The sequence below is a fragment of the Cyprinodon tularosa genome, unplaced genomic scaffold, assembly GCF_016077235.1.
Source record: "Cyprinodon tularosa strain WSP-4 unplaced genomic scaffold, ASM1607723v1 ctg92, whole genome shotgun sequence".
Taxonomy (NCBI): Eukaryota; Metazoa; Chordata; class Actinopteri; order Cyprinodontiformes; family Cyprinodontidae; genus Cyprinodon; species Cyprinodon tularosa.
The window spans coordinates 1,471,345-1,487,055 of NW_024039696.1; positions in this window are offsets into that span (position 1 = coordinate 1,471,345).

Consider the following 15,711-nt stretch of genomic DNA (forward strand, 5'->3'; position numbering starts at 1 on the left):
CTATGGGGTTAAGGTCAGGAGAGTTTGCTGGCCAATTAAGAACAGGGATACCATGGTCCTTCAACCAGGTACTGGTAGCTTTGGCACTGTGTGCAGGTGCCAAGTTCTGTTGGAAAATGAAATCTGCATCTCCAAAAAGTTGGTCAGCTGCAGGAAGCATGAAGTGCTCTAAAACTTCCTGGTATGTGGCTGCGTTGACCCTGGACCTCAGAAAACACAATGGACCAACACCAGCAGATGACATGGCACCCCAAACCATCACTGACTGTGGAAACTTTACACTGGACTTCAAGCAACGTGGATGAAGTGCCTCTCTTCTTTTCCTCCAGACTCTGGGACCTTGATTTCCAAAGGAAATGCAAAATTTACTTTCATCAGAGAACATGACTTTGGACCACTCACCAGCAGTCCAGTCCTGTTTCTCTTTAGCCCAGGCAAGACGCTTCTGACGCTGTCTGTGGTTCAAGAGTGGCTTGACACAAGGAATGCGACAGCAGAAACCCATGTCTTTCATACGTCTGTGTGTGGTGGTTCTTGAAGCACTCACTCCAGCTGCAGTCCACTCTTTGTGAATCTCCCCCACATTTTTGAATGGGTTTTGTTTCACAATCCTCTCCAGGGTGCGGTTATCTCTCTTGCTTGTACACTTTTTTCGACCACATCTTTTCCTTCCCTTCGCCTCTCTATTAATGTGCTTGGACACTGAGCTCTGTGAACAGCCAGCCTCTTTAGCGATGACCTTTTGTGTCTTGCCCTCCTTGTGCAAGGTGTCGATGGTCGTCTTTTGGACAACTGTCAAGTCAGCAGTCTTCCCCATGATTGTGTAGCCTATAGAACTAGACTGAAAGACCATTTAAAGGCTTTTGCAGGTGGTTTGAGTTAATTAGCTGATTAGAGTGTGGCACCAGGGGCCATCAATTTTGAACCTTTTCACAATATTCTAATTTTCTGATATGATGAATTTGAGATTTTCATTTGTTGTCATTTGTAATCATCAAAATTAAACAAAATAAACATCTGAAATATATGAGTTTGTATGTAATGTATGAATATAATATACAAGTTTCACTTTTTAAATGGAATTACTGAAATCAAATCTACTTTTTCATGATATTCTAATTTTATGACCAGCACCTATATATCAGATATTGCATTCTCTTAGCCCTGTCTTCTTTCTAGGAGATGATGTAAGTTGTTTTGATTTGCCGGGTCTTAGAGGTGGATGGAGGAGCCAGTTGAGACCTGTCTGAGCTGGCAGTGGATCAGCTGAGATGCAGAGTTGCCCCACACCCACCGCTGCGCTCAGCACACTGGGTCCATCTTTGCAGAAGCATGGACTACACTGTTAATACTATCATACCTTAATTAATATTGAATCCATACTTCAAAGGAGAGAGTGTTTTCTATGGGATAGGTGATATGAGGTAAATGGCAAGAATAGAGGATCAGTATGAGTCAGCATCCTGACTCATACATGAATCAGTGTTTCTTATACTGATGCTGCCCTACTAGGTGAATTTAAGCCTTAGTCAGATACATATTTTTCTCCTGGAGATGAGATGTGCTCCACTCAGGTTACCTCAGGGACCGTTCCTGTGGGACAGATGAGGATGGTGTTGCTGGAACCTTTTGCTGAGTTTCAGGGTTCCAGTTAGAGCAGACTCCCTTTTACTCATGAGCAAGGGCGTAGGTTTGATTTCAACTTTGGTAGGGACACTATATCTTAAGTTTCATTGGTCCTATGCAAAAAAGAATGTCACTATATGTATACAGATTTTATAAGCACTCCACACTAGATGCTGTTTACCAATGCTAAAGCATCACCGGCTCTGAATGTGGAAATTTGTTTTTGAAATCACCAGCAACAAAGGCAGTAGGAAAATACTTGCCTATTTTACCAATTATAGTCTAAAATGTCATATGTGGATTTATCCCGTATTTTCTTTTGTAGATATAAAATAGTGCAGAGATAAAACCCACTTTTATCTTTTATATGCTCTCTTTGTATCTCGAAACAAAGCAAAATAATACATTCATGGGACGGCAAATAAATGTATTGTATTTACATGTGCATGGGAACTAGAAGAGGAACTGACTGAGCATTTAAAATATTAACTTCATTATACAAGTTGTACCTCTGGGCTGTAGTTACTCTCTTTAGCCTATTTCAGGCTGAAACAACTGGATTAATTGTGATGAATTCATTACTGACATATTCTTCAACAAATTTAGCAATCGATTAATCGCTAACTGAAGTATAGAGACTCTAAGACATGCTTTATGATGACAGAGCAACCCACTTATGGCAGAAATTATATCAAAATTGTAAAAAAATATATATATATATAAAGAATTTTCATTTAAGATTAAAAAGATGTTTTCATCTGTCAATATTCTCCATCCAGAACTCCTCAAGAGGAAACATCTCTGTGTCATCTGGTTTAATTTCATTGGAAAAAGAGTGGAGTAATGTATGCTGATAATTTAAAGGGAAAGGATAGAGCGTGCAGGCACTCAGACGGAGCTGCAGCTACCAGGCAGCAAAGCTACAAGAGGAAAAGAGACTGTTGCAACAACACTGTGTTGTACATTATAAACATGTTATTCACATTGAATAATTGGTAGGGACAAATAGATCAGTCCAAAATTTTGACAGGGACATTTCCCTATAATCCCTATGCAAACCTACGCCCATGCTCATGAGGCTAATATTAAGACCATTTCTGGGAATATTGTGCAGAAGTTAATCCATAGTTTTTGACTCCTGAGTCACTAGAGCCAAGATGGTGAGTAGCAGTGAAGTGAGGAGGGGCTTACAGTTAGAACTCTGTAAAGGTCCCCCCCCCCCTCCTTACAGACTTATTTGAATGTCCCCATATGTAACTATAAGTCCCCCGCATGTAGGATATTTTACAAAGGACTTGCCCCACATTGTAGGTGTCATGGTACAAAATGGCTTCTGCAACCTCTTCTTTACTTATATTACATTACAGCATTTAGCTTTTACAAAAAGCTGTTTTAAAGGTATTGTGGAGGATTTTTGTAATTTTTTTAAAAGACCACCTCTCCACAAAAAAAAAATGCACACGCACAACTCTGTACCCGCTTCCGAGAGGGAAGGCCTATGAAACGCGTGCGAGAGCGTGCACAAGCACATTTCTCCTTGTGCACGCTCTGTTTAAAAGTTGCTGTCCTCATGGCTCGTACAGGCTTACTGTGCCCGAGCGTGTGCCCTAACCCTCAATCACTTCATAGTGTGGGGACTGCATAGTGCACTTTATAGTGAACTCAGTTAACTGACCGTTCGGAAGAATTATCACTGATATTTGCTCCCCTTTGGTCACATTACTATTATACTAAATAGTATTTTATCAGTTTATGTAGGATTGTATAATGGCCTTACTTGCAGCAGAGCGTAAAGGCAATCTCTATAGACACTAGTTTGTCAGCTCTGCGCTGCCGGGGCACAAAAGGTGTCCTATGTAATTATAAATATCAATTTCTAAGGCAAGCCAAGCATAAAGATTGGGACTTTCAGTTCACAGGTGATGGTAAATAACATGCGTATAGATTAGATATACCATTTATGTCAATAAATCCCTGTAATTATCACACAGTGTACCCTTAAGGTCCCACATCGATATTTAAATCAGGAGACTGACTTAACCACTCAGAGTTTTTAGTTTAACGTAATGTATTTTTCAGGCCATTCAGGAGAGGTCTAGCTGGTGTGCCATTGATATTTGTCCTGCTGGATAACTTAAATGCACTTCACAACAAAGGCTACGTTCACACTGCAGCCTGAAGTAACCCAAATCGGATTTTTTGTCCCATATGCGACCTGGATCTGATCTTTTCATGGCTGTCTAAACTACACAGATCCGATTTTTTTCCAAAGGGACCCAGGCCTTTTAGCTATGTGATCCTGAATCCGATATGAATCTGATCTTTTCAAATGCGATCTGTGTCTGAACGGCCAGGTCGGATTCATCCGACCTGAATGTCATTAATACCCGACAAAGGTCACTATTCTGGGTCTTGCTATGAAGAAGTGAGAAAAAAAAAAACCATGGCAGATGATGATGCGGAGAGGAGTATTTATCTTTAAACATCTTGAAAAGGTTATGTTTTTATGGTTGGGAAAGATCCCTAGATGCGCTCCGGCACTACCATCCATGTTTACTTCTGTAAACACAGAGCATGCGGGCCTGTGATGTCATTGCGTCCTTTACTGCGCATGCGGGACACTTAGGTTGTATGACTGCATTTCACATAGTAGATCACACACCAGTTGCATATATTTGGAAATATGAACGGCAACACAAATATTTTACAAAAAAATCGGAATTGAGCATCAAGGCCTGCAGTGTCAAGGCAGCCATAATATCTACAGACAGGTTTTTCTGCTAAACAAAGTTCCTGAAAGGGCAAAGCAGTCCCATTACACAACCAACACCATGTTAACTGTAAGAATTATCCTTTTTTGAAGAACTGTCTTTCTTTGCTGGATGACAGAATTTTTTAAATTCCGAGAAAAGCAAACATGGGTTACAGATAATTTAGAACACTGAAATTGGAGGGTGGAGACATGAACCCATCATCCCAAATCTGTCCTCCCCCCATACACTTCTAAATCACAGCAGAATCCTCATTCTTTTTTCCCCACCCATAAAGTCCTGTGTTGTCTCTCTTCCCCATACCTCTTTTTTATTAACTCTATGCTATTATTGGTATTTTTGAGTTTGTCTAATCCTCTTTCTGTGATCTTATCTTTATTACAGGGAAATGTTTTAAAACTGTTACCATTGCTATTTATTTCTCGGGTCAATGTTGTATTAGTGTGAACAGCCTTTATCTAAGTTGTTTTTATAATTTGGATGTAAAGAAAGTTCGTAAAGAAGACCCAGCAGAGAGTAACATCTACTAGAGGGACCATAAGGAGTTACAACCATAAATATGTTTACAATACAAGACCTTTTTTCTGTCTAAGGCTGTCCCATTTTAGGTCAGTTAGGATTACCAAAATATTTAAGTTTCCTGAATTTGTAATTTTTATGCACTCCTCACGTTTGGAAATCTAAATGTATTTTGTATAGTAGAATAACTATATTTCCCATGCCTTGAAATGTTCTATAATATACCAAATGATGCTATTTTGTGAGATGAACCACTTTGGTTGACAACAAAAAACCCTTAAAAACCACAAAACATTATGCTGCCACCATCAGAAATTAAAGTAGGACTGTGATCTTCTGCACTTTCCCTCCAAATTTAATGGTGATTAAGGGCAAATACTTCCAGCTAAGTATCATTAGACCACAGGATCTGTTCCTTTTTTTGTTCTGGGGCTGATTTGTTATTTTCTCACCAAACATTTACCAAAAATAAATAAATAAATAGAACTTCACTTCACCAAGCACCTTATGATGATCTTGCAAGCTGTATTTTAAAAATGAACCAAACTTCTGCAGGTGAACAGTTGTCTTTCAAACATTTTGACTCATTTGTTTTAAATTTAACATGTAGATTTTACTGAAATGCTTTAATCTTATTGTTTGTGAATTTCTGACTTAAATACACAAAAAGGGAAATATCTGCTTTAAACTGTGTCCTCTCAGGACTGTGAGTGCTTTGGAATCCCCTGTTAAAGGAGCTGGGAAGGGGTTTTCCACCTTGGTGTTTGTGAGCTCATCTGAAATAAGCAATGACCACATTGGTAGCAATGATATTTAAAAGTGAAATTGGAGCTTTAAATGTATTAATTAGCTTTTATCTCATCCAGATAAATCAAATAAATGACTTGAATAGGATGCAACAGATATCTGACCCTCTGGGTAAAGGAGATAAAGGCTCCTTCATTACTTTCTGATTTTCAGTGCTTTGAACTTATGACCCCTTTGAAGACAGCTCCTTTAACCACCAGGCTTTCCTTTTGTTGGGAACTATTTATTCTGTATGCCGACCTTCTCTTCGTGCAGATCTAGCTCCAGTTCTACACATGCATGCGCCCGCACTCCTGCTCTGTGGTTGGAGGGGCACACTGATCTTTTTTTTTTTTAAACCAAGGTGGTTTCCCGCTGCCAGTAAACCTCAGCTGGGAAGCGCATGGTCCAGCTGTAGTGGGGTGACTATGAGGACACTGATTACCGTAACGGATTAGGAGGTAAAATGAAATAAAAACGGGGATTTCGATGCATATAGCAACTAAATCTACATTCAACTTTGTGTTTAAAGTAGTATTGATTGAACGTTTTAATTCTGCTGCTATTTTTACTCAGTCATCAGGGGTTGAATCTCAAACCAGCCTTTCTTCCCCCCCAAAGCTATCCTTCATTGTTCCATTATAGGCCGGTGGGATGGGGATAATCACAGTGCAAGAGATGCTCTAAGGGAGACTGCATGTTAAACTACAAGCCAGATGTGGCACCATGTCCTTTTGTTGTCTGTCAGCGGTCCGCACTGCCTCTGATGTCGGGCACTCCTTAAACTTGCTGCCCTCTCTGATGCGGTCAGCTTCGCCTCTCTTTCAGCCAGTTGGGCTACAAAACACCAACAATAAGGCCAGACAAATTGGAAGGCTGCAGCTCGGACTCATGACTTCTTAAGGAATTTTTCCTTCGAGGTGCAAAGAGTCGACACTAACCCTTGTGATCTTGGCGTCTTTTCTTATAAAAATGGAGCCTTTGCCAGAAAGTGGAGGCATGACAAGAGAGTAGAATAGCTTTCCCTCCGGTGAAGGAGGGGAAATTGGAAATCTGTTTTGTTTGTGAAGTATATCTAAGCCACTGACGTGGAGCCTGTGTGACCCCTGGAGCTCAACCCTCCCCCCCAATGAACCACATTTCAGGAAAGCCACGGTTCATTTCTCACCCAGTGTGCATCACAGAAAAAAAATCTAATGATAGACAAACAAATAAATGATTAGAAAGAAAACTGCAAAAAAAAAATAAAAAATGTAGAAAGTGCAATAACTTGTTCTGCATAACCTTAAAGTAACATTTTATTCAAGCCCATTTTGATTCAATTGGAGTATTCAACCAACTAATGATGCTAGAATACCAAAATGAAACAAATAGGAATTTCTTTTCATTTTCTGATAAAAATAAATAAAAAATAAGTGCGTAATAATAGATGTTTGACAAATTGCATGTTTGACAAAGAACATTTAAGAAAAAAATGTTTTATTACATATAACACAAATATTCATAAATATTTCATTTTGTTTCAGCTGTCTACCTTGATGAGTATTGAGGATCAATTTGAAAATAAAATCATCAAGTTGAAAATAAAATCATTATGTTTAGAATATTCAAAACAATTTAAATATTTATTTTCTTTATTTCAATTCTTTATTTCATTTGCTGCAGCTCTTCATAATTTCATATATCAAACATACCCAGCAAAGTCAGTAGGCGGGGCTAATTGATTGGTCTGAAACTCTGTTAATAAATCAGACTTTTTTGTTAACTAATGTTCTTGTGAGTATATTGCTACTCTCAGCTGAGTACATTTTGGTTAATCTACCCACCATGAGCGGTTTCAGCTATTTAAAGATCTGGTGAAAATATATTAAATAGTAGATAGGACCCTGAAATAGAGGCCTGCATGATGCTGATTGGCTCAGGAGGCATATTAGGGTGACCAGATGGGGTTGGCTGAAATTCGGGCGGTGTGTGTGTACCCGGGTGGGTAGGCTGACGACTGCTGGTGGGTGACACAGTGAAATACAGATGTTATCTCAGCAGCAGCAACTTTATCATGCACTGTGTCATCCTGTTTCTTAAAAACAGGACAAACCCGTGTGTTTCTTTGTACTGTCGTGGCATTCGTACAGTGTTTATTACTGGCATGCAATTTCCCATCCGACTCTCCTCGGTGAGAAAAGCCAACTCTTTTCTGCACAGTTTACAGAAAGCCTTCGATTCATCTGTCAATAACTTGGTAATCCATGAATATTTCCCCTCCTACAGTATTCCTTCCTGTACCTGCATTGTCGCTTCTGTGGGGCTTTTCGTCTGCCATGTCGCTATTGTCAGTGAAAGTGAAAATTTGCACCGGTCATTATTCCCGCTTGCTGTTGCAATCAAATGGAATTAGAATGTCAGAAAGATAACAAAACAGACTGATATACATTTAACATATTTGGGGCTGCACAAGCATCCTCTCCGCAGGACAGGCGGCAGTAGCACATAGTTTGAGATTAGTTTAGATTAGATTTAGATTAGATTCAACTTTATTGTCATTACACAGGTACAGGTACAAGGTGCAGGATAAATAATGGTTGTGATGTAATGGTGAGATGTGTGCTTGGGGTTAAAAAGTTATTTGGAACAAATTAAAATTTCGGGACATGCACTGCCAGATTCGGGACAAAAGCTTAGGATTCGAGACTGTCCAGAATTTTTCGGGACATCTGGTCACCCTAAGGCATATAAATGAGATGAATTGGTCACAAAGACAAGACCAACAACAAGAAAGACACAACATGTTAGCTACAAGGATATTAAATCTAAGCACTGAAAACTGTACGTTAAGCAATACATATATTTATACATATATTTAGTGTTAAACTGAAATTACTTACTTACATGCTGTACTTGCTTAAACACAGAAATACTGGAAGTATAGGTTACATGGCTGTTGTGTAGAATAAGTATATATTTTTCTTTAATATATTGCTTAAAAAAAACTATTTTGTATTGATGTCATGTTCTAAAACATCCAGTTTGTGTTTGTGTTTGATTATAAACTTTGGACATAATTATTAAATCTACATAAATGTATTGCAACAGATGTGTCTTCAATTACTCAACCCACAATATGATAAAAGGATTTACATTAGAGTGCAATGTTTAAAAGTACTTAATCCTTCTCTTTCATTATTTTCATCATCTTATCATTCAGTTAATATAAGATACTTGAACTTAATAGCTGAAATGACAGTTTTTTTTTTTTACTTTACAAAGCAGAACAGTATTCTCGCTTGATCAATGTTTTACAACATAAAAAAAAAAAATTAAGTAGTTACTCTGTTTAGAAATTGGTTACTTTAATAGTGCAGCATTGAGTTTAGGGCTGAAACAATTAATCACATTAAACATGGTTAATTAATAGGGGTGTAAATAATTTGTATCGATGCATCGATCCAACAGCCGACGATCCGATGCATCAACACGTCCGCAAGAGTTATCGATTCATGTTTTTTTCTTTTTTTTCCTCCAGTCTATTTTTATCCATTTGCTCCTGGACGTAATTCTGACTCTTGTGCTGCGGTGGCGCTAAACTTATTGTGCCCTCCTATCCCGCTTCCTTTAGCCATTACCCTCTTCCCACTTGCACACACACACTTGTGTAAACAGTAGGCAAGACAGACATGGCGGATTCTTGAGTATTGAAAATAATCGAATCGTTGGGTCAGGAATTTATACTGAATCGAATCACCATGATGGGTGTGAATTACACCCCTCTTAATCAATTATTGAATTAATCGTCAACTAATTCAGTAATCGATGGGGCTTCAAGGTGACGCAGTGATGCATGCAACCCATGTACGGAGGCCTTAGTCCTCGACGCGGCCGACCCGGGTTCACAGTTCGGCCTATGGTCCATTGCCACATGTCTCTCCCCCTCTCTTATACCCCCTTCCCTATCAGCCTACTTTCAGAAAACAATTGAAAAAATAAAATTCAGTAATCATTAAATGGAGTCTAGAGACGGATCAACCCACTTAGAGCTGTAATTATGGAAGTGATCACTTCCATACAGGAGGGTCATATTCTTATCTTCAGCTAACACAGAATACATGTCAGATTAAATAATACTACTTATACCTCAGCGATAGTATCTAGGTGTTACTATCGCTTTCAGGTGATGATGCAGACTGAAGATGTTTTATCGTTATCTCCTCTTTTATCTCCTCTTTCTTTCATCTTTTCCCATTTTTTTCTCTTTTTCCTTTCCTGTTCTACTTACATTGCAGTGTCCATATAATCTCTCAAACTCCTGTAAAAAAGCAGTTTATATGCATAAATCAAGCAGAACACTATGGCGATAGCCGTACTGCTCCACTTGTGAAAGTTAATTCTGTTGGGCTCTTTTTGGCATCAAGACAATTATTCTTATTGCCACATTACCAGACAGGGCACTGTTTGAAAAAAACAAAAATCTTTTCCTTCTGTCAATATGCTCTATCCAGAACCCCTCAAGTGGAATTTTTTTTTTTTTAAAGTATCGATTAATCGAAAAAATTATCGACAGATTAATCTATGTGCAAAATAATCACTATTTGCAGCCCTAATTGAGTTACTTACACAGTTACTCTATAACTAATTACAGTTTTAAGTTTCACAGAGAAACTCAGAAACAAACTTCAGATAGATTAACTGTATTTTCTAATCAAAAACTTGATTTGATTTTGAATTTCTTGCTCTAGATTTTGTTTCTAGGTGTCAAAGTAAAAGGAGATCTAAACACAAATGCAAATCACACTTTCCAAGAAAATTATGTGAAATTTTGCAGCACTTTGTACGGCAACATAAACATTTTGTCAGTTATGTGAATTTCTTTCTTTCTTATAAAGCTCTCCATACAACATGTTTGGAGGTTTTCAGAAGTTAAATTCTCCTTTGGTGGGAAGAAACAGGGCAAAAATTCTACATCTGAATTATTAAGGTCATAAGATCCCACGCTGGGGCGCTTAAGTAGTGGAAAATTCAATAACTCCTGTGTTTTGATTGCATGTACAGAAATGAGACTTTACCTGAGACCATTTCAGCTCAATAATAGCACAGAACCAACTGGAGCATATTTAATTATTTATCGTGCTAAGCTGCCTTGTCATTGAGCGGAAAATGAAAATAATCTTTCTTGTTTTTATGTTTTTTTTGTTGCTTTTTTCCAGTGTAGTCCTGCAATCCTCTTTATAAACTACAGGAGCTGTATTACCTCAGAGAGGTAATCCCTCAGAGGGTGTGAAAAAAAAAAAAAACAGGACTAGGGTAGTTAAATGCAGGGGGTTGCCTGATGAAAGCTGAACAGAGACTGCTGTTAACCTCCTCTGTTGGATTTTAAAGACAATGTCCAAGTCTCCAGTTGCTCTGTCTGCGTGTGCAGGTGTGCATGTTTGTTTCGCATAACAGGGTGATGAGATTAGGTCTGTGTGCTTTGCATGTACAGCAATACACCTTGACTCATCTAGGCTCTGATCTCTTGCAGACATCAGGAATGAGAGGAGACAGATAAGGGACTTTGATCTTGTTTTCTTTTTTAATGTCTTGAAAGCTTAAAGCTGTTTTGTTGAGACACATGACTTAATATATAAGATACAATTTGCAAGGTGCCAGAAAGTATGAAGATCTTGCGTTCGAAAATAAAATGCAGTGGGAATAGTTTCTCTTAAATAAAAAATAAAAAAATAATTGAACCCAAATACGTTTGTTTTCACAATAACTGAGAACAACATGCATGGCAGTGGCGAATGTAAACACATGAGATATATCCATGAAATATCTTATATGGGATAATTGGATGCGAGTGTTATGTGTGAATGTGTGTCCATGATTTTTTTTTCTTTTTTTTTGTTCCTCTTCACAGAGACTGTGTTGTGAGTGGGGGCGCTAGGGTGAGAAGGTGAGTTTTTTTGTCAGGTTGGGGTCTGAACTGCTCCCTCTCCCAAGACCATCTCAAGTCTCCGCTAAGTGTGGAGCCCATTCCCCCGTACTGCTCCCCCTCCGCTGGCTGGCGCATTGGCTTGGCGGTGCACTGGTGGTGCTCGGTGTTTCGGGGTCGATGCCCAGGCGGGTGCTGGCTTATTCCTGGCGGCTGCTCCGTGGGGCCTGGCCCGGCCTGGGGCATCCCTGGGGCCTCGGGTCCCTGGGGCCCATGGCCGGATTCACTTTGGGGTGGCTGACTGCCAACGGAGCCTGCGGACTCGTCCCTGCGGTTCCCGGGGGCTCTGGCATTTTCCTCGGGGTCGTCTCTCCTCCTCTCTTCTTGGCCCCTCCTCGGTTGGCCCATCCTGGGCGCCTTTGCTCTTGGGATCCCTTTTGGCGTCTGGGGCTTTGGGTCCCCTGGTGCTCGTCTTGGTGATCTGGGGGGGCGCCTCTTTGGCTCTTCACAACCACTATTGAACATTTTTCCTTTGGATAAATTTTACATGGACAAGTGCACTTTCACAAACAACTACAGGTGCTTGGCTCCAGGTACTTAGAGATTCACTTCCATACAGAAAGCCCATATTCTTATCTTCAGCTACCACAGTATATATGTCAGATTAAATAATACTACTTGTACTTAAGCGATAGTATCAAGCTGTTACTTTATTGTATCTCTTTTGCTATACCTATTGGTTGTGCTGTTCTTCTAAATCTCTTTACGGGTAATGAGGCAGAGTGAAGATGTTTTATCGTTATCTCCCTTTTATCTCCTCTTTCTTTCATCTTTTCTCCTTTTTTTCTGTTTTTTCCTTTCCTCTTCTACCTACATTGCAGTGTCCATATAATCTATAAAACTCCCTGCATGACTGAAAGACGTCTTCTGCCTCCATTTATCTGTCTACTTCAGTATGCGGAATTCATGTTAATGTGTATTTAAAGACATTTCAATTAGTGGAAAAAATTGCAATTAAACTTTGGTAGAAAATTGATTTGCGAAAGGCTGGAAAAAATCAAATGTCTTTCCAACTCCTGTTTTTAACTGAACATATTCCTGAATCATACTGTGATGCTTTTAGTTATTTCGTAAACTGGTTCTCTACCAGCCAAAGCTTTTAGCTTCAGTTTTCTTCCCCAAAGCCTTAAGCCCTCACTTCTCACAAGAACTTTTGTTCTAGAACAAATGTGAGGCTTTAAGTGTTGTGTTTAAGCGTCAAGATAGATTTAAATATGAATCAGTAGATTTCAATTAATGTGTAGTGATAATAGGAAATTAGGTGATGTCTAAGTTATGACTAAAAGAACAAAATCACAGATAAGAGTGTACTGAAATCAGCTTTGTACACAGAGGGGCTGGCCTTGTCATTAGTGTGAAAAACATTTTGAAAAAAGAAAACTTCTATTAAAGATGCTTGACCATATTAATTTCATTATATCTGTATAACTTATATTTTCTTTGATAATCTATTAAGAAGAGTGCTTAAAAGACAGAAAATCTGGAGGGACAACCCCCTTTGTTGATTGGTGATAGACTTAGTGGCCATAATCGATGTATATTCTAATAATTATTTTCTTTTTAGCTGTAGAGATTAGTCTAACCTATAAAAAACATTGCTTTCTTTTGGATAACAGGATGGGATTTTTTCAGGTTCAGGTAAGATACTGTAGTAGATGTTTCAACCTTTTTGTTGAGCGTTAGAAGTATCACATTAGAAGACTTTAATGAAGGAAATAAAATCTAATCAACTAGCTGGCATAATACAGTAAGTACAATTTGCCCGATTGAAACAGTTTAATTAAAACCTCAGTCAACCAATGATCAGTGGTTGATGTTCAGTCTAGCTTGCTAACTCTACTTCATGTTGATTTCATTCATGTGTAATGTTGCCATACTTATTTCATTCACCTGCTTATCTCAACCCAATTCTCATTACTATTCATCTTATTTACCGGCTTCAGCTCTGTTTGTCCTGCCTTCAAACTAGTCATCAATGCCAGTTTATTCAAGCCTTTGGTTAGAGTTCTCAGCATTCCTGGGTGTTTCTGAATGCCTGATTGCGACCAGTTTTGCCTTTGGACCTCTGAGCCTGCTTGGCCCCATTCTAATCTGTTTGCCTGACCCATCTTTTGATTCCTGCCGGATTTTAACCTGTCTGCGAACCAAACCTTGAACTGTTCCCTGACACCTTCCTGGAGGTTTGGAAGAAGGTTGTTATTAGTTGTGCAGCGCACCTTGTTTCTAAAGGAAGTAAGAAAATCAGTTGTTTACTTCTAGGCATCAGTCCCTATAATCTCAGTTAGAGAACCTCGAGCACAAATACCTCTGCATCACAATATGTGCACAAATATTGAAAGAAAATTTGTGTTTCATTTTTCAGTTTAAGATTTCAAGGCATAAAAGCTATAATTTACATTGTAATCAAGTTAACAAGATGTTAAGATTTTCTCTATAACTTTGTATGTATTGCTTCTTTTATTTTAAGGCACAGTACTTGCATAGTTAAAGGATATCAGGGTAAAACTGTATCATTTACTTGTAATTTGATTTGCAAAGGTAATTAATGACACCCTTGAAACGTTTTTACTTTTTTACCTTTCCATAAAGAAACCTCAATGTTTTTTTGTCGTTTTTTTTGTTTGTTTGTGTTCTTGTTGTTTAAATATGATAGACCAACACAAAGTTAATGTCATGATGGGTTTGGGTTCCTAGCCCATATGCAGAACACCACCAGAGGCAGGGAAAAAGTTCAAAGATTTACTGCAGAATATTTACAAACAGGTCAGGGGGGTAATCAGGTCCAGGGCGGGTCACGACTGGGTTCACAGTTCAGAGATTTGAGTGAGCGGCAGAAGGGGGAACCAGGAGGGTTCAGAGGCTGTATGTCATGATGGGTCTCTGTGATTTAACCCACATGCAGAAAACCACAGAAAACGGAGTAAAAGTTAAACAGTTTATTTAGGAGAAGCACACAAGAGTATTTAATGAACAGGTTCTGGTACTGGTCCGGGACTGGAATCACAGAGTAATCTGCAGAGAGGGGTAGGTTGGTTAGCCAGGTAGCAGTGATGACTTGTCGGGGGTTTGAATCTGGTTTGTACCTGATTAGGTTCAGACTGATCGGTGGAGAGAGGGAACCGGTTGGGTCCAGAGACTGAGGATCCAGCAGAGAGCTTAGCAGCGGCAGCGTCTTATCTTCAGGCTAACGAGGTTCAGACCTTGAGCTGTTCTCCTAGTCTTCCCTTGAGAACTTGCTGGAGAATTCAGACTGAGAATCTTCAGGTTTGGCTTTGCTGGGCAGGCAGGCAGGTTTCCAAGTATGAGCTCCTCCAGAGCTACAGACTTCAGTCGGGTTTCCTATGTCAGAGAAGACAGAGACTGGTTAGGATCAAAGTTACTCTCCAGAGCAGACAGAGATTCTAAGAGCAGATGGTGGCTCAGGTGCTGCTAACCAAAACTGGTCAACACTCCGGCGCCGAAGACAGGTCTGGCTGCTGCTTATGTAGAAGGTCTCCTGATGGACTGATGATCCTCAGGTGTGCGGGAGGCTCCAGCCCAGGAGACCCACAGTGCTCTCTGCTGGAGACAGGTGGCAGATCTCCAGATCCCAACACTGTAGGCAGGCTGAGGGCTTGGTGGAGGTTGAGCTTGGTTGAGAGCTAGTAGATCACCAGGTTTAAGTTTCCCTTCCAGATTCTTCTGAGAGTCAGCTGGCAGGTCCTTGGCAGGTTTGGTTCTCCAGGGTTCTTCTGAGATCAGACAGACAGATTTCCAACAGAGAGATTCTCCAGGGGTTTCTGGTTTCAGACAGGTTCAACCTGGGAAACAGAGAAGACAAAGGATCAGGTTCAGATATCGTAGTCAGGAGACTAGACAGACTGGTTGGCTCAGGGTTTGCTGTACCGTGACTGACTAACACTCTGGCACTGGAGTGAGGTTCTCAGCCCGCTTAAGTACTGGTCTCCTGATGAGCAGATGAGGAATAGCTGGTGAAGTCAGCTCCAGCTTCAGGAGATCCAATACACCCTCTGGTGGACAAAGGTAGACAGAACCCCAGATCCC